This window comes from Hibiscus syriacus, unplaced genomic scaffold, assembly GCF_006381635.1.
Source record: "Hibiscus syriacus cultivar Baekdansim isolate YM2019G1 unplaced genomic scaffold, ASM638163v2 tig00111311_pilon, whole genome shotgun sequence".
NCBI lineage: Eukaryota > Viridiplantae > Streptophyta > Magnoliopsida > Malvales > Malvaceae > Hibiscus > Hibiscus syriacus.
In genome coordinates, this window is record NW_024063054.1 from 1,754,629 (window position 1) to 1,779,221 (window position 24,593).

At 34.8% G+C, this 24,593-nt stretch overlaps 1 pseudogene; it reads right to left on the reverse strand.

Moving 5' to 3' along the window:
• Positions 1 to 5: 5 nt before the first annotated feature.
• Positions 6 to 23,316, reverse strand: LOC120158434 (annotated as a pseudogene).
• Positions 23,317 to 24,593: the final 1,277 nt, after the last annotated feature.

Sequence of the window (24,593 nt, forward strand, 5' to 3'; positions counted from 1 at the left end):
AAGCTTCAGGCATCTAAAAATCTAATATCAAAGGAGTGGGGATGTATCTGCCACACGTTCAAGGCTGCATATTCCTCAAACATTTTTTCAGCTGTGCTTCACTATATCCCTGTCAAAACCCAAACAATCAACTTTAAGAGGCAATCTTAACAACCAAAACATTACTTATCCAACTAAGAACAAACATCTAACTCTTGTACTCAAGTTCTTAAACAACAACAACAATAATACATCAGCAAAATCCAGGAAAAAAAGGTCAAATCCTAGTGCTTTTCGATTAGAGGAACCAAATCATCTCAATAGTATATGCTCACAGATTAACAGCACCCTAGCAGTAATAATCAAATATTTATATTTTTTTTCATTGCTTACAAGCTAAGACCCAAAATATTCCCATCAGGTACAGAAATCCTAGAATATAAACAGTGGTGCATTTGTTATAGAGGTGATAAGTCAAACAAGAGGCCACAACACTCGATTACTCCATGCTATAATAATGATGTTGCCTTGCAAGATGATTGACATTAGTGTTGGACAACACTCGATTACTCCAATTCAATGCATGGGCATATCTCACGTCCATCTTGTTAGCCCTTGCCGCTTCATCTCGTAAGATTGAATATATATCAGATATGGCATCCAGACCAGATTTCTGACGATCGTCAGAATACAGGGAGAATTTTGACATTTGCATCAGCCTAAGAGCCTCATCCACATCACTCTGGGCCACAGTTTCGGAGAAACGAAGCCTTGATAGCTCCTGTGAGAAAATCATATCAACTTTACGTCAATTGCACTTCAAATGATAGAAAACTGCTCTACCAAGGGGCAGATATTTTTCCACCAGAAAGTCTTATTGTCAATCTACATGGCAGATTTCATATTAGCAAACTATGAGAAAAGAGAATTTCATTGTAAAGAATAAATCTGAGAGCAATGTGTGACACCTATATATTTCAGATCAAGGCATTCCACATCCTTCACCCTTCCCTTTGCCCAACCCAAAGAGAACTGAACCTCCCACCCCGTTGAAGCAGACCAACAGATAGTAAGGTATTATCATATCATAAGAAAGAAGAAAACCAGCACTTACCGCTGATATTCGAGAACGCTTAGTAGGGTTCTCACAGTAGTATATGAATGAGGTGCATTTCATTTAGCTTCTTCTTGCCGAATGCTGGAATAGGCTGTAGCAGTGTACTCTTCCAGCTCCTTCGGAACATAAGGGGATAATTTTCATGCAGCAGAAATATATGCACTACAAATGAAAAACATAAAACAAGATTAATATATAGAGAAATCAAAGCTTCTAGATGAAGATTGTGGCATAGTACATGAACTTAAAAGAAAATCAACAACTTTAAGAAATCAATATATGTAGCTACCATTACCAAATACATGTAATATGAACAGAAACAGGTATTTACACAGCACGCGTATCGTTATCAACCAATGAAACAGATTAGCTTCTACAAATCCAGAAAGCAGAGGAGAGATATGAGGACAAATTTCACAGCTTTTAGTCATTTGCATGACTTTGCACCCCAATTTCATCATGTTAATAAAAGATAAAACTATAATAGGAGAGAGTTATCTATTAAATACTGACAAGTTTTCCGTGGAAAAGCAGTTACTGTGCTTACCGAAGAACAGACAGCTCAAGTGGAGTGAACCCAAGAGCAGGCGATTCTTTATTCTGGTGCACATAAACAACATGCCTTGCCATCTCAAGATCACTATCCATATCTGCTCGATCTAAGATCTACCACAGAAGATCAAATATTGACAGAAGGGCTGGAGGATGGTTGATGTTTTCAACTGGAGTTCTACGTAGGTCATATCTTCCCCTTCAAAATAAGTTATAGGACTCAATAAATTTGATTTTGCTTATAGATCAAAAACTCTCATAGCCTGAGTTCTCTTCTTTTTCTCCCCCACTTATTTCCATTTCAACTCGTGAAGGATGGTTCCAAAAATAATAAAGCATAATTGAAACAAGTTTGAAGGACCTAAAACAAGTTTACCAGGCTGGATTAGCAGCAGCAAGAATTGTAGTTCTTGCATTCAGAGAAGTAGCGATCCCTGCCTTTGCAATACTGACAGTCTGCTGTCCCATAACTTCATGTATTGCTGTACGATCAGATTCATCCATCTTGTAAAACTCATCAATAGCACAAATACCCATATCTGCTAACACCTGAAACAGAAATAAGATGTCTCTATTAAACCATAGGAACCTTGGAAATAATAATTAGAAAAAAGAGGTCATATTTGTGATTAATGATAATTAGATGTAATGGACCATATTTGAGATTAGATGTACCAAATGCACATGCGAAACAGAAACCAACTCAAAATTATGATTTATAACCATTGGCAGAACAAGGCATACTTTTTAACATGGGTGATAGAGAAGGTTGGCAAGATCTATATGGTCCTAAATGTAAACAATTGTAGTTGCCACATTCTTCTATGCCTTATCATACCATAAACATATCCCTTTAAATACAATAAATAATAGAAAAAAGAAAAGAACACATCTCACCAAGGCTCCCCCTTCCAAGACCATCTCATTCGTGACAGGATCTTTCTGCACAGCCGCAGTTAGACCAACCCCACTGCTTCCCCGGCCAGTGGTATAGACTCCCCTTGGTGCTACATTTATAATGTGCTTTAGAAGCTGACTTTTAGCAACACCAGAATCACCCATCAAACAAATATGTATATCTCCTCTGATCTGAGATTTAAACAAGTAATTCATTAATGCTATTAGTCAGTCAAAATGACAAATACAAAAGGAAGCAACTACCAAGTATAAATTAAAGAAAATTCTTCGGTAGAAAAGAAAAGGGAGTGATGACATTAATGCCATATTGCTCATGGGCATAACTTGAACTTTCCAAGTAAAATAACAAAAAAAAAAATGATTTGACCAACTTTTGTAGTGAGTCATATTACTAGTGATAAATGATAACAAAAAGAATTAATGTCAAAAAATAAAAAAAGAACATAAGATGGCATACTACCTTCATCCCATCCTTTAGCTTACGGTGTGGAGCACCCACAAGAAGAAGAAGCAGAGCTTTTTTAACATCATCATGCCCATAAATTTCAGGTGCTAATGACCTTGACAACTTGTTATATATATTACCATCCTCAGCTAATCATGCAATTTGCTCCGCTTCATCTCCCCAAAGTTCATACCTGCAGTTGAGCATAATTAAGTGAAAATGCATGCACATGCATATTACTCGGATAATAATATGTTTCAGTGAAAGGAGATCCGTGACATCCATATCAGATGTCTTCTTTGTAAGCTAACATACTGGCATTATAAAGCATAAAGATGGATGTTGTCGTAACCGGTTTTCGTCCGGGCACGAATTTTTTTACTTGGCGGGAAAAGTAATGTGAATAAATAGTTTTTGAAATAATTTGGGAGTCGCCATCGGCCTTTTGGGTCAGGTAGGTCGAATACCTAAAAATCATCCTTTTAAAAGAGTTTTTAAGAAAACATCGATTAAAAGATAAACTGATCTGCGTTTTAACCAAAAATTCATTCTTTTTAATAATAAAAAGGGATTCATGGTCGGTTACGTTTAGGGAAGGATTAACACCCCTACAACGCCCAAAATTGGTACTTTTTAATTATAAATTGTCTCTATTATTAAAAATTAAAAATTAAAAATATATTTAATTTATAATCCTATTTAATTCAAATATTTTTAAGAAAATATATCAAACATAAATAAGATATTTACTTATTTAGAAATATCAGAAAAGGACTTCTAGGTGCCTTAAGACAGCTCTTTTCTTCGATATTAATAAATATTATTAAATTATAATTTTTACCATGATATTTAATTTTAAAATACCAGAATAGGACATCCAGTTGTATTAAGACTACCATTTTCTTTGATATTGAAAAATAAATATTAAAATATGATAAAAATATAATTTATTTAAAATCAAATTAAGATTTAATATAAATTATTATTTATTATATATATATTTATATGACTATATAATAATAAAAAATATTTAAATATAAACAAGTAAAATTAAAACATAAAAAAATAATAAAAAAAATAAAATTAGAACTATTTATTTAAAAGCAATAAAACTTTATAATAAATGAAAATATTTAAAATTAGTGACTAAATTATAATCTAATAAAATTAAATACCTAATTCGTAATTAATTATTTAAAGTTACAGGGATTAAACATGCTATTCTCCTTATTTATTAATTTGGTGACTAAAATAAAATTATATAAAATGCATATATTAAATTAAAAAAAATTAAAAAAATGTATTCGGGGTTAAAATATTAATTATTAAAACTAATGGACTAAATACGTATTTTATCTAAAATATTTAATATTACGATTAAGGGCTAAAATATAAATAAATAAAATGTATAGACCAAAATAAAAGGAACATAAACTTGATTCAGTGACTAAAATGTAAAACATATAAAATAGAGGGACTACAGACAGGGTTTAACATTTAAAAATTACACAAATAGCCCTCCCCAAAATGACGTCGTTCGGGAAGGGCTATTTAAGTCCCATAATCGGCTGGCCCGAAGGGCCAGCTCTCATTTCTCAATTTCTCTCCTCTCTCTAAACAGAGAGAGTTTAAACTCTCTCTCGTCCCTCTCTAGCTTCCCTCATCAGAGGGAAGCCGTCTGCCGCCGTAATTCCCACCGCCGGCCACCGCATCCGGTGGCCGAAAAAATTTATTTTTACACCACAACGTAGATCGGACCGTCCTAATGACGGTTTCGGTGTTCTTTTCTTTTAAATAGCTCTCGATCGGAGCAAATCTAGGAAAATACCTTCGGTTTTCAAAGGTTTTTGGTGACGTTTGGAGGCCGGTGGTGACTCCGATCAAGGTGTTGTCTTCCCCGGTAAGTTTCTTTCGCTCTTCTCTTTTTGTTTTGTGGTTTACTTTCTGTCTTTTTTTTTGTTCTCTGTTTTTGCTTCTTCTTTTTTTCTGTTGATTTTCGTGGTTGCCTTCTTTCTTTCTTTATTTTGCAGGTGTGGTGGCTTTTATAGCCACCACCGAGGCTTTCGTCGGACCGGTCCCTTAGGAGGCTTTCGGTGAGTCACCGAGTTATGTGGTGACTCACCCCTAGAGCTTGCGACATGGGCGGCGGGTGTTGAAGCAGCAAAGCTTCTGGAGTCTTCAGCGAGGCGGCGGCATCGTGGCTGAAGTGGGTTCGAGCATCTGGCAGCTGACCGTCGGCAATGGTCTCTGGCAGCTGGAGAGGCGGCTGCGGCGCTAGGGTTAGAAACCCTAGTTGAAACCCTAAATGTTTAGGGTTTCATTTTGGTCTGGGCCGATTGATTGGGCCTTTGATTTGGGCTTGTAATTATTTTTTTAATAATAATAATATATAATAATAATAATAATAATAATAATAATAATAAATAAATAAATAAAAATGGGTAAAAAAGTTAGTATCTTCAGCTGCCCCTCTTTGCTCATTATTGTGTTAACAAGAATAGGGCAAAGACGAAAAGATAATAAATTTTTTTTATCCATTCGACTTCACTTGATTATGATGGAGATGTTGAATAAATTCTTCTCTTTCTTCAGATGAGTTCTTCTCATTAGGAACTTTTCGCTGGGGATGATGTTGACCTATTTCCTTTTGTGATGTAATCTAGCAAAGGTTGAACAAGCTCTTCTCATTGTGAACTTCTTCTTCTTCAGATGAGTTCTTCTCATTGTGAACTTCTTCTGGAAATGCTGATGATGATATATCTCCTTCTGTGATAAAATTATGCAAAAGGTTGAACAAGCTCTTCTCATTGTGAACTTCTTCTTCTTCAAATGAGTTCTTCTCATTATGAACTTTCTCTGGAAAAGCTGATCCATCAAGTGATGGATTTGAGCAAAAGGTTGAACAAATTCTTCTCATTATGAATTTCTTCTTCTTCAGATGACGAGTTCTTCTCATTATGAACTCTACCTGGCAATGTTGATCCATCAAATGATGAATTTAAACAAAAGGTTGAACAAATTCTTCTCATTATGAACTTCTTCTTCTTTCTTCAGATGAGTTCTTCTTATTATGAACTCGAACTGGTAATGTTGATCCATTGAATCATGAATTCAAGCAAAAAGTTGAACAAGTTCTTCTCATTATGAACTTCTTATTCCTTCTTCAGATGAGTTTTTCTCATTATGAACTCGAACTGGAAATGCTGATCCATCGAGTGATGAATTTAAGCAAAAAGTTGAACAAGTTCTTCTCATTATGAACTTCTTCCTTCTTCAGATGAGTTCTTCTCATTATGAACTCAGACTGGAAATGTTGATCCATTGAATGATGGATTTTAATCTTTGCTAAAATCTTTGAAATTCCTGTTAAAATTCAACATGGATAAAATGAATGAAAATGCACCTATTTTTGCAAATGCCTAAATATGATGCATGAAAGTTAAGTTTATTTGATTTCAAATTGGTGAACTGAGTATTTCTTCAGTTGTGTAGAAATCCAATAAATCTTTCTTCTTCAAATCGGAGAATCTATCATCTTTGACAAATGTAGATGTAGATATAATGTCACAAAATCTCTTGAGAACAAAACTCAATGGCACAGGATCTTGAAAAGTTTGCACTCATGTAACATGTTGATTCTGATAACTACTCATCTAATTATGAAGTGATCTCTCAAGATGATTTCACAGATATGGATAGTTCTTTTGATACCGAGAAAATCCTGAATTCTGATTCTGATGAGGAGAGTAAACTGTTATACTTGATGGAAATGGGATACTCAAATGCTATGTCTTCAATAGCCATGGGGATATAATCCTGATTCATCAATTGCAGAGTTGACAGATTTTATATGTGCTGCTCAAATTGCTAAGGCTGCTGATACACTTCTTCCGGTAAAAGATAGGAAACCATTATGCAATGATCCCAATTACAAGAAAAGGCGAAACTTTGGCTATGATTTTCTTAAAAAAAGAAGCAGAGGAAGCTTGAAAAGAAGCTTCTTAATGAAGACGATCATGCAGTTCATCTTTCAATTCCAATGATTGCTTCTGTGGTTCCTACCGAACCAGATCAGATAACTCAAAGAACACTTCCAGAAGATGCTATTGGGTCTCCTTATTTCTACTATGAGCAAATTCATCTTTCAAATCTAATGATTGGTTCCGTGGTTCCTACCGAACCAGATCATATAACTCAAAGAACACTTCCAGAAGATGCTATTGGGTCTCCTTATTTCTACTATGAGCAAATTCATCTTTCAAATCTAATGATTGGTTCTGTGGTTCCTACCGAACCAGATCAGATAACTCAAAGAACACTTCCAGAAGATGCTATTAGGTATCCTTATTTCTACTATGATAACGTGGTACTTACTCCAGTTAATGTTTGGACTGGAATATCACAGTACTTATTCGATGTAGAGCCAGAATTTGTAGATTCGAATCATTTTCATGCTGCTACACTGAAAAGGGGCTATATTCATAATCTGCCAATTGAGAACAGATTTCTTCTTGTTCCATTTCCAAATAACTCTATGATGGTGATAATTTGCTTACTTTGTATTCCATGCCTTTAAAAGTATTAACATAAAGTGATATTCAGAAATCTTTAACTTATTTCAAAATTATGTTAATCCATTTACAAAATAAAAGAATAAATTAAATTTTCGAAAATAAATTGAATCTCAAATAAATTAAATTTAGAGAAAATAAACTTGGAATTTATTAATAAATAGATAAAATTGTATTCAAAGTTATGGCAAGCATAGGAATGATAAAAATTCAAGTGACTCAACAAATTATTGGCATAAGTATTTCTAAATTAATCAAATTGACACAATTTAGAGTACTGATGTAAGCTTTTGTCTGAAAGATCTCAAACGTTGTCAAAATGCTTGTAGATGTGAAGTTTCTCCCAAACTATCAAAATCTTAAGAGGGTTCAATTACTAGATGCCTAATATCAATATTCATTTGAGCCGCCCATTCAGGTTTTCAACTCAAATCCTTCCTTTGGTTACAAGATACCCTTTGCGAGTTTTCATCTTGACCCCTTTTTTTCTCTCTTCTTTTTTTTCATCTTTTCATTTTTTCTTCAAGCATAATATTTCTTGACAGAATCCGAGTTTATTGGATTTTTCAGAATTTTCCATCCATTTCTGCCAAGATTAACGCTCCTCCGGAAAAGGCCTTTTTTACAATGTATGGCCCTTCCCAATTAGGCATCCATTTCCCACGAAAATCTTTATGTATAGGCAAGATCTTTTTTAGTACTAGATCACCCTCTTGGAATTATCTTGGATGTACTTTCTTGTCATGAGACTTCATCATCCGTTTCTGATACATCTGTCCATGGCAAATAGCTTTCAATCTTTTCTCCTCAATAAGGTTCAATTGATCAAATCTAGCTTGGATCCATTCGGATTCATCCAATTTTGTTTCTCTCAACATTCGAAGCGATGGAATCTCAACTTCAATTGGTAAGACTGCTTCCATCCCGTAGACTAAAGAAAAAGGTGTTGCCCCAGTAGATGTTCGAACAGTAGTTCGGTATGCATATAAAGCAAAAGGTAACTTCTCGTGCCAATCTTTGTAAGTTTCAGTGGTCTTTGTAATGATTCTCTTGATGTTCTTATTTGCTGCTTCAACTGCCCCATTCATATTTGGACGATATGCCACTGAGTTTGCATGTTTGATCTTAAACTGTGCACAAAGTTCGGTCATCATTTTGTTGTTCAGGTTCAGAGCATTATCTGTAATGATCCTTTCTGGTAGGCCATACCGGCAAATTATCTCTTTCTTTATGAATTTGCAGACTGTGGACCTCTTAATATTGGCATATGAAGCAGCTTCAACCCATTTGGTAAAATAATCAATTGCCACAAGGATGAAGCAATGTCCATTCAATGCTTTTGGTGTGATTGCCCCAATGACATCTATTCCTCACATAGAAAATGGCCAGTGTGCTGTCATTACATGTAAAGGAGATGGGGGTACATGAATCTTGTCTGCATATATCTGGCATTTATGACATTTCCTTGCATAATCAATGCAATATGTGTGCATGGTAGCCCAATAATATTCATATCTCATTATTTTTCTAGCCATGGAAAGACCATTTGCATGTGTTCCACATATTCCACTGTGTACTTCTTCAATGATGCTTCTGGATTCGCTGGTATTTAAACATCTCAATAGCATTTGATCATTGCTTCTTCTATACATAATCTCGCCATCAAGAAAATATCCAGCAGCCATTCTTCTCAAGGTTCTTTTATCAATTTCAGATGCATTTTGTGGATAACTTTGATTTTTGATATATTGCAGGATATCATAATACCATGGTTTACCATCTACCTCTTCTTCCACACTATAACAATGTGCATGAATTTCATATACTTGCATTTTGATTGGCATCATATCAACTTTCTTAGTTGCCTGAAACATAGTAGCTAATGTAGCCAAAGCATCTGCCATTTGATTTTCTTCTCGAGGAAGATAATTGAAGGTGACTCTCTCAAATTCTTTCACTAATTCGAGGGTAAAATTTCGGTATTCTAACAATTTGGGATCTTTTGTTTCCCATTCACCTCGTAATTGATACACCACTAACGATGAATCTCTATATATCTTGAGACATTTGATTTTTCTTTCTATAGCTGCTTTCAATCCCATGATACAAGCTTCATATTCCGCCATGTTATTGGTGTAAAAGAACTCCAGTCTACTTGTAAAGGGATAATAAATATTTTCTGGAGAAATTAACACTGCCCCGATTCCTCGTCCCAAGGCGTTGGATGCTCCGTCAAAGTAAAGCTTCCAAGATGCAGATGCATCATTTGTTCCGACTTCTTCATTCATGGATATGCACAACAAATCTTCATCTGGAAAATTGAAACTCAAAGGCTGATAATCATTTGATACACGACTGGTCAGAAAATCAGCTATGACACTTCCTTTTATTGCTTTTTGGTTGACATATACAATATCAAACTCAGATAATAACATCTGCCATCTAGCCATTCTGCCTGTCAAAGCTGGTGATTCCATTAAGAATTTCAAAGGATTAAGTTTGGATATCAACCAAGTAGTATGATATAACATGTATTGTCTGAGTCTTCGAGTAACCCACACCAAAGCACAGCATAATTTTTGTATTGGTGGATATCGAATTTCACAATCAGTAAATTTCTTGCTCAGATAATAAATGGCTTTTTCTTTTCTTCCAGATTCATCATGCTGTCCCAGTACACATCCCATCGAATTTTCAAAGACTGTCAAGTAGAGAATTAACGGTCTATCAGGCATTCTTGATACTAAAATTGGGCCATTGGATAAATATTTCTTAATAATATCCAAAGTTTCTTGACATTCATCATTCCAGACTTCAGGATTGTTCTTTCGAAGTAATTTGAACACTGGATCACATTTGTCAGTTAATTGAGAAATGAACCGAGATATATAATTTAATCTTCCCAAAAAGCCTCGAACTTCTTTTTTTGTATTGGGTGGTGGAAGATCTTGAATTGCTTTTACTTTATCTGGATCAATCTCGATTCCTTTTTTGCTGACCACAAATCCCAAAAGTTTCCCGGAGGTTACTCCAAAAGTGCATTTAGCGGGGTTGAGCTTTAATTGATACTTTCTCAATCTCTGGAAAAGTTTTCTCAAATTTTGAATATTTTCTTCTTCAGTTCGGGATTTGGCAACCATATCATCTACATATACTTCAATCTCTTTGTGTATCATGTCATGAAACAAAGTTACCATGGCTCTTTGATACGTTGCCCCTGCATTTTTCAATCCAAATGGCATTACTTTATAGTAGAATGTGCCCCACATGGTTACAAATGTTGTTTTTTCCATGTCTTCAGGATTCATTTTTATCTGATTATATCCTGAAAAGCCATCCATAAATGAAAACCATGCATGTCTTGCAGTATTGTCCACCAAGGTGTCTATGTGGGGTAATGGAAAGCTATCTTTCGGACTAGCTTTGTTTAGATCTCTGTAATCCACACACATTCGAACTTTCCCATTTTTCTTTGGTACTGGAACAATGTTGGCTACCCATTCTGGGTATTTGGCTGCCTGTAGGAAACCTGCATTAATTTGCTTCATCACTTCTTCTTTGATCTGCAACAACATTTCTGGCCTCATTCGCCTGAGCTTTTGTTAGACCGGTTTATATTCTGGATTGATTGGAAGCTTGTGCATCACTATATCTGTACTCAAACCAGGCATATCTTGATAAGACCAGGCGAAGATATCTTTAAACTCTTGAAGGAGATTTATCAATTCTTGTTTTATCTGGATTGTCAGGGTAGTACCAATTTTCACCTCTTTTATTTCTTCATCTGTTCCTAGATTCACAGTCTCAATCTCTTCTTTGTGAGGTAGAATTTTCTTATATTCTTTTTCTATCAATCTTAATAATTCAGTAGGAACATCACATTCCAGTTCATCCTCACACTCATTGATTTCCTCCAGACATATGGGCTGCTCTAAATTTATCTCTTGATTAAATTTAGGAATAAACATCCTATTAACATTGTGACACCTGCAAATTTAAGTCGGACATATTTCTGAAAGAATATAGTAAATTTATGAAATAAATAAATGTAAAAAAGTAAGAAAATGTAAAGAATGATTGCCATCTGAAAATTTTAAAGAAAATTTCTTATATTTAATATTAGGTGAACTTAACATAATTTCCCTTACAAGATAACAAAAAGTTTTCATACTCTTGGGCTAAACGTAAAGATTAGTTCTGAATATTACTTTGTGTTAATATTAAAAACTACATGAAGGTCTTCAACGGTCCAATTGTTGAGTGTTTCTCCAGGAAAACAAGGGCGAATCCTAGCCAAGTATTTGCCAGTCTTGTTGTCATTCATGATCATGTTGATAAATAATCCGTTCATAGCTTCTTTAACTATGCTTTGATCTTTCGTCAACTTTTCTTCTTTAAAGGCCTCAACAAGCTGTTATTCTACATTAATTGTTCCCCCTGATTTGAATGTGGTCTTCAACTGTGGGAAAAACATGTGTTCCCAAAGGATTTCTTCTCCTTTCAACCTTGCCTTTCTGTCTTCACATCTTCTTTTCATCTCTTTGTTCTTTTGCTGAAAATTGGGCTTAAATCCAAGCCCAAAACGATCTTTCTTCATTTTCATACTTACAGGAACTGAAATCCCTTGAAGATTCTTTCCTAAACCTTTCCCAGTTTTAGCTCCGATGCCTAAAGTCTGTCGTACCGTCATCTTGGTGCAATTAGACAATCTGGGATATGGAATTTTGCTTCCTTCTGCAATAAAGGTTGCATTGACAAATTCAAGAGCTCGGAAAGAGCATTCAAGAGCATCATCATTGGTTTCAATATATGGAATATCACTTGTTATAGACGCAATGATTTCTTCTTCAGCTCCTACGCATATTAGTTGTCCATCAACAACGAATTTCAATTTCTGATGTAATGAAGAAGGAACGGCGCCTGCAGAATGAATCCATGGCCTCCCTAATAAACAATTATATGTAGGGTGGATGTCCATCACCACAAAGTCAATATTGTACACGACTGGTCCGATTAACAATGGTATTTCCATTTTCCCAAGTACCTCTTTTTGAGTGCCATCAAAAGCTCGTACTACATTCTGATAACTTTTAATGTGTGATTTATCCACAGGCATTCTTTGAAGTGTGACTAGAGGCATCAAGTTAAGAACGGATCCATTGTCAATCAATACTCCTGGCAAAACATGACCATGACAATGCGTGGTGATATTCAAAGCTTTTACTGACCCCATTCCGCCTTCAGGTATTTCATCATCCGTGAACGTTATGTAATTGTCAGCGGCTATATGTCCCACAATTCTGTCAAGTTTATTGAGGGATATATCTTCAGGGATAAAGGTTTGATTAAGCATTCTCATCAAAGCATTTCTGTGTGCTTCTGAATTCATCAATAGATCAAGAATAGAAATTCTCGCTTGTTGTTTATGTAGTTGTTCAACCACACTATACTCACTATGTTTCAGGAATTTCAAAAATTCTTGCGCTTGTTTTTCTGTTACAGGCTCATTGAATGCTGGAGGAGATTCATCATCAAATACCTTTTGGGGTATTACCATGGCTTTTCCTTTTGCTTTCATCTGTTCTGATGCATTGGATGTTTCGGGAGAGTAACATCTCCCACTTCTTGTAAAGAATCCGACTTCACTCACTGCTTCAGATGTCGAATCCAGACTCTGTATTTTCTCTTCTGTTTTTTCTAGAGAAACAAATCCTCCTACCATTGAAACATTGGTAGTATAATTCCAAGGTACCCTGCGGGTATCCTTGTATGGAAATGGTAAAGGAGTTGTGATAACTACTTTCGGCTTTGTTGGTGCAGGAATCACTATAGATGATTTCACATTAATGATCACAGGATCAATTGTTCTTTGATTAGGTTTAAAATCATCTAATGAGCAAACAACATCTTCTTTTTTCTTTGGTTCTTCTTCAAAGAATTCTATCTCTCTGTTATTCATCAATTTTTGCACCAAATCCCTAAACTCAGGACATAGTTGAATTTTATCTCTTGATGATATTCACAATAATTCTTGCCTTCATTATGCTTTGGCTTGAATTGTTGTGGAATTATACCGGCTAAAGAGAGTTGTTGAAATTTCCAAACAAAAGGAGATTTAATTTCAGAAATGTCAGTTTTTGCTTTCTTTCTGTTCTTTTCCTGAATTGCATTCACGTTTTTATCTCCATGATTTGGCAATGGATGATTTGATGTAGATGGTGAATTGAATTCCAACTTTCCAGTGTTGATCAAATTTTGAACCACCCTTTTGAATGCCAAACAGTTTTCAATAGAATGACCCGTAATTCCTTCATGGTAAACACAGTGTGCCTTTACTTCATACCATGGAGGGAATGGTGGTTGCGTGGGGACCAAAGGATAGGGCCGTATGACATCTGCTTTTAATAGCGAATCATAGATCTCAGCATAGGGTACTGGTAAAGGTGTAAAAGACAACCTTTCATTTTCCTTTCGAGATCCTCTGGACTCTGCTCGATTAGTGTTTATTTCTTCTTTCTTAACCCTTGGCTGGGTTATTGTAACACTTTTTGATGAATCTTTGTTGTAAGAGTTTTCATTGTTGACTTCATTCTCCTTTTTTCGGTACATAGGACTTTTGGAACTAGACCCCTCATTTGATTCAATTTACCACTTTTCAAGACATTTTCAATAAGTTCTCCAGAAATGACCAAATCTGTAAAATTTCTGGTTGCATTCCCCATTAGATGATTTAAATAGGGAGCTTTTAACGTATGGACAAATATTACGGTGGCCTCTTTTTCTGACAAAGGTGGTTGAACCTGGGCTGCCGTGTCACGCCATCTCTGAGCATACTGTGTGAATGTTTCGTTATTCTTTTTCTCCAAATTTTGGAGAGTCCATCTATCAGGGACCATGTCTGTTACGTGGCGGTACTGCTCTAGGAATGCTTTAGCCAGATCTTTCCAGGATCTAATGTTGGCTTTGGTCAATTGAGTATACCATTTTAAGGCTGGTCCTGTCAAACTATCTTGAAAGCAGTGAATTAACAATTTCTCGTCTTTCACATATCCTGCCATTCTGTGACAAAACATAGTAATGTGGGATGAAGGGCATGTGGTACCGTCATATCTATCAAATTCGGGAACTTTGAACTTGATGGGGAGGATTAGGTCTGGAACCAAACTCAACTCACTAGCGTCAAACCCATAGAATGATTCAGTTATTTCCACGGATTTCATTCGTTCTTCTAAGCTCTTGATCTGTCTGGTCAATTCTTCATTTACTTTTTCTTTCTCATTCAGCTCATTCAAATCTGGGATTAGATGCTCAGCATTAAAATCCCCTATTTTCACATATGATATAAGTGTATTTTTGCTTGAAGATGCAGGATCCACTTGTCGATTTTCATGGGGTTTGGCTTCTTGAAATGCTGATATGCGGGCATTGATTTGTATAGGTGTAGTACCAGAATGATAAATTGGTTCTGGTGGAAAACCTAGAGGATACATAGGTTCTTGGTCGAAAGATACAAGATTTTCATGCATTTTTCCAATGATAGCCTGTCTTTTAAACATGTCTTCTATTTTCTGCATCATGCTGTCTTGTGAGTTTGCAATACTGACTTCAATTTTCTCTAGCTTCATTGTCATTTCTGCTTGTTCTTTATTATGCTGTTCCTCAATACGTTGTATTTTATCCTCCATAATTCTCTTAGTAGCTTGTCTAGTACCGTAGTGATGTTGTATTTCTCTTTTGGCCAGAATAACTGCGATTGAAAAATCTTTTTATATTTTTTTTTAATTTTAATTAATGAATATTATAAAAAATTATACATAAAGAAAATAATGCTATGAATAATAAATGTATGCAGAATGTATGTATGCAAAAATGTATTGATCCCAAAAAGTTAACTGTCATAGAACAACTTTCATTGGCATACAAAAGTTTCTTTATAATAGTTTATAACTACAGATAAGGCGTAGCTTTCCTATTAAGCTCTATAATTTCTTTCATTAGCCATGACACCTTCTTTACGAACTTAGAAACTGGATCAACGTGATGCTCAATTATTTTAGCTTCAATAGTTAGTTCCCCAACATATCTAGCAACTTCGCTCATTTGTACCATGGCCTCGAATACCATATTACTTCTTTCTTCACTTCTTTCTACATAGAAATCAGTTGATTTTTGCCATTGTTCATTAGTTCCTTCGAGAGTTTGCTCTAACTCAGTGATTCTGACTTGACAATTGTGCAGAGTTTTTTCAAGATCTCTAATGCGTCTTCGCAGTGAAGCACTTTCCTCATTACTTTCTTTGAGATCACTAGGTCCTAGACGAACCTTTTCTTGAAATAATGTCTCTTCAAGTTGCAAGATGTAAGCATTGAACTCTGAGTTTTTGTTTCTAGACTGATCCAGATCTTCTTCAAGTTTTGTTCGTGCTTCTTGCGTCCTTTGATTAAGCTTCTGGATTTGAACATTTTTGTTTCTGCATCTTTGCATCCAATTGCTAGCCACTTCTTGCTCTACCTCAAGTTTGGTGTTGAAATTCTTTCTTTCCAGCTCCCATTTTTCTTTTTCAACATTGAACTCTTCAATCCTTTGGCCTCTGACTTCAAGTTCGGCAATTAGATGGTTCATTTCAGATTCAAATCCCTTGAACATGATATTTTTCTCACCCTCAAATTTATCAAGAATATCACTCTTCATCTCTTCTAAATCTTTGGCTCGATCCCTTTCTCTTTGCATTTCATTCATGATCTCGCGATGTTCAGCTTTGTGTATTATAATTCGCTCTCTTCTGTCAACCTCAAAATCTTCCATTTTTTGCTTTCCTTTCTCAAGGCTTTTGAGTAGACGGCTATTCTTTCCTTTCAGATCTTCAACTAGACTTTTCTCGATGTTCAATTCTCTGGTCATATGTACTGTTGATCGGCTCGGTCCTGATGCTTTCCAAGATTTATATAACTCCTGGTAATTTTTCTTTAATGCTCTGAATTCACCATCAACGTTTTCTTTGTTTTCTCTCAACATTGCACATTGTGATGAATGAAAATCAATGTCAACACCCAACATAGCTTTATCTTGTCTCATTTGCTCTAATTCTCTTGACCAATCTTCTCTTTCTGCTTCAAATTCAGCTCTCAGGATTTCAATCTCTGATGGAACCACCTTAATGCGATCTTCCATACAGATATCCTCATTTTGGTCTGGTAGAGGAATATTTTCATTTTTCCTGACAGATCTCCATTCCTCATAATCAGGAGTTAGCATTTCTTTTGCTGTTTTAGCTCGGATAAAAAAAGTTGTTTTCCAAGCTGTAAAAGCCTCCATGATATTTCTTTTATAATTTTTGCTATGGAATGCGAACTCAGACGAATGTAATCCAGCAGTGACAGGTACAAATTGACGACCTTCATACTGTCTTATGACCAGAAGTGGCGCATATCCAATTCCTCCCCACAATCCGAGCAGCATTATCCAGTTGTAATCACCACATTTGTAAAAGAATTCTCTTTGGACTTGCCACGGGGCTCGCCAAACAATGTCATTGCTTTGCAGATTTCGAAAGGCATTAATCCACATATCTTTCTTAATTTCTTTCGGCCATTCTTGCTCCAGAAATTCTTTTAATGGTGAGTAATCCGTATTAAAGTGCCGGTATGAAACCTTTTCTGTCCTCCAGAAATGGCTACGGATCCAAACATATAACAATTGAGTACACCCTGAGAATCGTCCACCTCCTAGCTTTCTACAAGCATTTAACGATATGAAAGTCTCTGCTAGAATTGCAGAAGCAGGATTAATCTTTTTTGGTAGCTGCTCAAACAAATCTACTACTGCAACGTCAATATATCCCAATACTTTTGGGAAGATGACCATACCATACATACCCAGAGCAAAGAGATCGAATCGTACTTTAGTGTCTGGATGACTCTGAATAAGTTCTTTAATGTTGGTCCAAGCAATGCCTTCGCTTTCACCCTTTTGTTTTGTATGGGATGCCACCAATTCTTCTCGTACTCCAGCAATCTTTGCTAATTTAACTCGAAAAGGTTGAGTTTTAATTGACTTTGAATAAATTCGATTCTCCAAAGCCCCTTCTATATGTAGCAAAGTTGTGTACTCTTCAATAGTAGGGACCAAGTCCTCTTTATTGAGAGTGAAGCAATTGTACCCTGGATTCCAGAATTGAATTAGGGCTCGAAGTAAGTCATCATCAACTTCGACATAGAGCAAATATGGGATGTCTCCGTAAGTCTGATAAAACTGCAACTTTTTGTTTGAGTCCCAACTTTCCCAAATGCTTCCCAAATCTTGCATATCATTTCTTTTTAACGAAACTGGAGCATAACTGGCCAAGTCAGATACATAGTCATCCTGCAGACTGTCTCCTCCTTGTTTTTGTAAGTCCTCAGCCCACTGTCTTACTTATGAGTTTAGAACTATTTGATTTGAGCACTTTTTATCCATGGGTGAAGGTTTTCCAATGAGACAATTAACACGAGGATCAATGCCTTTTATCCTGTATGATGTTATGCAAACAGAAAAGATAAAGAACCCATAAAAATAAATGAATTAGTTTACATAATAAAAAAATAATTTAATAATAATGTCTACCTAATTATTTTTATTTAAAGATGATTTCTTCATACTTTAAATAATTTAAATTCATATGCAATTTAATCAGTAAGAAAATAAATAAATTAATTAAAAGGAAAGTTAGAATTCATTTCTCCTGTGTGTACACCTATTTTGGACAAAATTTTGGCATGGCTTCAGATCGGAAGAGTCTCTAGGGTTTATTATATGCAGGGTTTTAGATCTAAGAATAAAGGTACCCGAATTGTCCTTGTTAGTGCCCCCTTGGGTTGTTAACCCTTAATCCTAGTCCATCACAGACTAAAGTGGGTCAAGTTCAATTCGAGGGGATACACTTCTCTATGCCTGACACGGAGAATAAATTCTCACGAAGACATAGAGCATATGAACCCCGAAAGTTACTGGCTAGATCTGACACAGAGAATAAATTCTCACGAAGACGTCGCTTTCACTCCCACTTAAAAGGGACAAACTCAATTATAGAGCTTTATGTTATGCAATGCAAGTGTTGTGTGTGAGGAGAAATGTTCAAACCTCTGACAGAAAAATAAATAATAAAATAAAATACTTGTAAGTAAAATGAAATATAAATATAAATATTATAAAAATAATAAGTATATAAAAGATTTGAAAAGAAAGAATTATAAATTAAATATATGAATTTTAATTTATAATTAATAGAGACAATTTATAATTGATTTTAAAAGTTTGACCAGGTCCCCAGCGGAGTCGCCAAGCTGTCGTAACCGGTTTTCGTCCGGGCACGAATTTTTTACTTGGCGGGAAAAGTAATGTGAATAAATGGTTTTTGAAATAATTTGGGAGTCGCCATCAGCCTTTTGGGTCAGATAGGTCGAATACCTAAAAATCATCCTTTTAAAAGAGTTTTTAAGAAAACATCAATTAAAAGATAAACTGATCTGCGTTTTAACCAAAAATTCATTCTTTTTAATAATAAAAAGGGATTCATGGTCGGTTACGTTTAGGGAAGGATTAGCACCCCTACAACGCCCAAAATTGGTACATTTTAATTATAAATTGTCTCTATTATTAAAAAATAAAAATATATTTAATTTATAATCCTATTTAATTCAAATATTTTTAAGAAAATATATCAAACATAAATAAGATATTTACTTATTTAGAAATATCAGAAAAGGACTTCTAGGTGCCTTAAGATAGCTCTTTTCTTCGATATTAATAAATATTATTAAATTATAATTTTTACCATGATATTTAATTTTAAAATACCAGAATAGGACATCCAGTTGTATTAAGACTACCATTTTCTTTGATATTGAAAAATAAATATTAAAATATGATAAAAACATAATTTATTTAAAATCAGATTAAGATTTAATATAAATTATTATTTATTATATATATTTATATGACTATATAATAATAAAAAATATTTAAATATAAACAAGTAAAATTAAAACATAAAAAATAATAAAGAAATAAAATTAGAACTATTTATTTAAAAGCAGTAAAACTTTATAATAAATGAAAATATTTAAAATTAGTGACTAAATTATAATCTAATAAAATTAAATACCTAATTCGTAATTAATTATTTAAAGTTACAGGGATTAAACATGCTATTCTCCTTATTTATTAATTTGGTGACTAAAATAAAATTATATAAAATTCATATATTAAATTAAAAAAAATTAAAAATATGTATTCGGGGTTAAAATATTAATTATTAAAACTAATGGACTAAATACGTATTTTATCTAAAATATTTAATATTACGGTTAAGGGCTAAAATATAAATAAATAAAATGTATAGACCAAATTAAAAGGAACATAAACTTGATTCAGTGACTAAAATGTAAAACATATAAAATAGAGGGACTACGGACAAGGTTTAACATTTAAAAATTACACAAATAACCCTCCCCAAAACGACGTCGTTCGGGAAGGGCTATTTAAGTCCCATAATCGGCTGGCCCGAAGGGCCAGCTCTCATTTCTCAATTTCTCTCCTCTCTCTAAACAGTAGCTTCCCTCATCAGAGGGAAGCCGGCTACCGGACGGCAGCCGTCTGCCGCCGTAATTCCCACCGCCGGCCACCGCATCCGGTGCCCGGAAAAATTTATTTTTACACCACAACGTAGATCGGACCGTCCTAATGACGGTTCCGGTGTTCCTTTCTTTTAAATAGCTCCCGATCGGAGCAAATCTAGGAAAATACCTTCGGTTTTCGAAGGTTTTTGGTGACGTTTGGAGGCCGGTGGTGACTCCGATCAAGGCGTTGTCTTCCCCGGTAAGTTTCTCTCGCTCTTCTCTTTTTGTTTTGTGGTTTGCTTTTTGTCTTTTTTTTTTGTTCTCTGTTTTTGCTTCTTCTTTTTTTCTGTTGGTTGTCGTGGTTGCCTTCTTTCTTTCTTTATTTTGCAGGTGTGGTGGCTTTTATAGCCACCACCGAGGCTTTCGTCGGACCGGTCCCTTAGGAGGCTTTCGGTGAGTCACCGAGCTATGTGGTGACTCACCCCTAGAGCTTGCGACGTGGGCGGCGGGTGTTGAAGCAGCAAAGCTTCTGGAGTCTTCAGCGAGGCGGCGGCGTCGTGGCTGAAGTGGGTTCGAGCATCTGGCAGCTGATCGTCGACAATGGTCTCTGGCAGCTGGAGAGGCGGCTGCGACGCTAGGGTTAGAAACCCTAGCTAAAACCCTAAATGTTTAGGGTTTCATTTTGGTCTGGGCCGATTGATTGGGCCTTTGATTTAGGCTTGTAATTATTTTTTTTATAATAATAATAATAAATAAATAAATAAATAAATATGGGTAAAAAAGTTAGTATCTTCATATGCTACATACATTAGACATGTGATATGCCTTCTGTTGACTAGATCAGGAAAGTGGCTTACTCTTCATATTTTTTCTTGAAATGAGTGACAGACATGGCTTCCAAATATGTATCTGCAACTAATCCAGCGCGCATTGCCCTAAATCCGGTGTATGGAATAGGAAGAAAGATACCTCATAATTCAACATCATCTGGGGAAAACTGAATTGGATGAAGGTAAGACAAACACGTTATTAGCACACCTGAGTTAGATTTCATTATGAACAGGATGTGATGTCTCCAGCCATGCAATGTAGTGTTACAAGGGGTGAAAAGGGAAAAGGAAACAGGTGCAACGTGTACATGTAGAAAATTTATGAAAAATCTTTTGGTACTTTGATTACATGTAATTAACATGAAAACCAACCTTTCTCGTTATTTCTCCTCTAAAATGAACTGTCATTGTCCGTAGAATGTGGCCTTTGGGAACATGCTCTGCCAACTCTTGAATCTTGGCCTGGAAAATTTAATCTTACACATTATAAAGAGTACACAGAGATTCCATGCTATTATTGTATCTTAATAAACTATGTTAAACTAGAACCTCGTGGAACTTCAACAACTTGGATGCTCTAAGTTGATGTATAAGGTTCCCTTTCGTCTTGTTTACTGAACAACGGATTGATGGGCACTGATACAACGGCATGAATACTCGAGCGGTTACATCCTGTTTGGCACACAAATGGCAAGACAATAATGCAAGCATTACAAGTGATGTATATGACCCTTAGAAACTCAGCCTATCCTTATTGGCAAAGAAACAATTAATATTTAGATATAAAAAATAACAATAGTTAGTTACCTGATAAATTTCACAGCCACATTCTTCACATGTGTATACAGCCACCTGCATCAGAGGCTTAACATCTGAACAACGAGTCACAATACCAGCTATTCTTACAAGCTGGCCAATATATGAAGCCTTCACCTCCCTAATGGAGAATGGCCTCCCCTTCGAAGGTGCTTTGATATAAACTTCACTGAATGAAAAAAAAAAAGTGAGCATCAGCCAGCACAGTTATACTTATCCTGAACAGAGTAGGTGCTTCCACAATTTAAACAGCATAATGCATGACAGAGCATGCTAAACAATATCTCTTGCATGGATATCATAAGAACAAAATATAAAAACGCTAGAAAAAGCTCTTGCAACAAATTTATCCTTTAATAACAATAGTAAGCCTGACTAGAAAATAATAAACCGTACTTAGAATCATGCGGCATCTAAAGCTAGTTGTATTTGACTTCAGATAGCAGACCAATTCTGGGGCTTCCACTTTTAAAGGGAACATCTAACTTACCAATTGCAATAACGAACAAATAATAAAGGAAATAAAACAACGTATTAAATAAACAACATCACATAAAAGCATTAGTAGAATAAATCAGGCATAAAATAGAAACAATTATCAAAATTCTTTACTTTAAACTATGTATCGAATCTGTATATTTTATTTTAGTTTGTATCTTTGGCCATTATACTATTATGAGAATCTATGGTACGTGAGTCATATAAGTGAGGGCCCAATATGCAGTCGAAACTGCTACAGTAGTACTCGTAAAACGCACTGAGTTACTCTACCTCGTGTATCACTAAAGCACATGAGTCTTATGAGTAACTGTGTCATATCAAATAACATATGAAATATCTTGTAGATTGCACTAGATCACTCCACCTCGGCACCACTGTGGTACACGAGTCTCATGAGTAATCTATATTGGTGTATGCTTGTACTTATTCACTCCACCTCTTGACATGCCAATTGTACATATAATGGGCTTATCACAAATCATATATTATTTTACATATTAAAAATTCATATGTTCGATTCAAATAAAATCTCATAACAACTATATTGGGCAATTCATACATAAAACAATCATATAGTATGAAGTAAAATAAATTAATAAAATTTATATTCAAAAATACTATTTTAAAACCTTTTTCTATAAAAACGGTCGAGGTTGACTCATCGCAAGCCTTTCTCGTATTATTTCGTTAAAATGTTAACTGCACTCACCTGTTGTCTCACTAGCTTTCTACTGTTACTATCGATTACTCTCGATCTTATTCTCTATCTTTCAACTCGCTCCGTTCCAAATTTCAATCGCAATCTTCACGACGATCATTTCCCCATCGTAAACAAATTTCAATGTACGTTAGTAGTTTAACTAATATTATAATCATATACTCAAACAAATTTCTAAAAAAATACGATCGAGACATATTCAAAATTAATTTCTCTCCCTTGATTTAAATCAACTTTACTTCTTTTAAACCTTCTAAGTCCCTCTAGTTCCATTCTTTACCCATTATTCCTTTAATCTTGTACTTCCATCATTTCACCACTAAGCTTTCTCCAACTTACAAATGGGTCCCTAAACTCATAAACTCTTCCAAATCAGTCCAATTTAATGTTCTAATACTAAATTTCAGCATAGGACCTCAATTCCTTAACAATTGCACATTAACCCTTTAAAATTATTAAGTCTTACTAAAAGGTCTTCAACATCTAACAAGGTTCCAATTTGATCCCAAACATCATTTCAAGAACCTAGAATCATTCTCAAATTCAATCTAAACCATTAGGAAATTTTTACAAAAATTTCCTAATAACCCTTCACTTTAACCAAAACTTTCAAAGTAGTCCCCTAATTATCTCCAATTTGATTTCAAGCTTAGATCATCATCCAAATTCATTCCTCAAACAATTTCCAACCATTCCAATATCAAACACATCAAATTCAACCATTACTCATGAAATCCCAATATGAACGAGAATTTCACTTTAGTCCCTCCAAGCATTTTTAATCAACTTTCATGCTTAGTTATTCATCCATAACGCTCTTAAGATTCAAATTCAACCTTAATTCAATCAAAATCAACTTCCCCTTCATCCACCATAAATACCCACATTTTAACATGAAATAAAGCAATACTTATACCAATTTATAGAGAATTTAGTGTAGGTAATTTTATTATTTCACATCTTAGTCCCAAAACTCAATAAATTGGATCAAAAATGAAAAATAAAATAAAAAAACCCCTTATCAATTTCCCTCTTTGCCCTTTCAATTTTCCAAAAATTCAATTTAGTCACTAAATTGCACTATTCCACTTTATAATGAAATTTCCAACAAATTCCATCAATCCACTTAAAATTCTACTAATTAAAAATATAAATATAATTTTTCTAACCCAAAACTACATTCCTTCAAATTTTTGTAAGCTTCCGATCTGATTATCCGAATATCCTTCTGATCTTTATCATTTAATAAACTTTTATGCAAATTCTAGATCAAAATTTTAAAACCCACTATAATAATTGTATTGGGCTGAAATACTTATTTACAGACCCAAAATATACATTTTTAGTCCCTAAACTTTTTTAATTTTACACTTTGGTCCCCAAACTTTCACGTTTTACATTCCAATCACTAGTCCAAAATCTGGGATATTACAGATTTGACATCATCACGATTGATCAATATGACGATTGTCTATTATCTCGTTGATCTTCCCTGGTTTGGACTCTCAAATTGGATTTGGAAACCCGATTTGCGTTCGTGGACATCTTTT